Below are 415 nucleotides of genomic sequence, written 5' to 3'. Positions count from 1 at the left end.
CTAGGACACCCCCACAGTGCCCAGGATACCTCCATGGCACCCAGGACGCCCCCACGGTGCCCAGGACGCATCCAAAGCACCCAGGATGCCCCACGGTGCCCAGAATGCCCCCACAGTGCCCAGGACGCCCCCATGGTGCTCAGGACGCCCCCACAGTGCCCAGGACGCCCCCATGGTGCTCAGGACGCCCTCACAGCGCCCTGGATGCCCCCACAACCCGGTTGACCTGGCCCCAAGCATCGACAGAACAGAGGAGGGACCCAGCTTCCAACAGGCACATGTCTCCCCAAAGCCTCACTCAGGGCCCACCTGAGTCACAGTCATAACTAATCAGGTGGCCACCGCCCCGTCTGAGAACCAGTTGCGTGCTCGGCGCCTGGCCCGGGCTCAGAGCTCCCATCCTCACTCCAGCCCC

This window comes from Myotis davidii, unplaced genomic scaffold, assembly GCF_000327345.1.
Source record: "Myotis davidii unplaced genomic scaffold, ASM32734v1 scaffold358, whole genome shotgun sequence".
NCBI classification, from domain to species: Eukaryota; Metazoa; Chordata; class Mammalia; order Chiroptera; family Vespertilionidae; genus Myotis; species Myotis davidii.
This window is presented reverse-complemented; position numbering follows the sequence as displayed.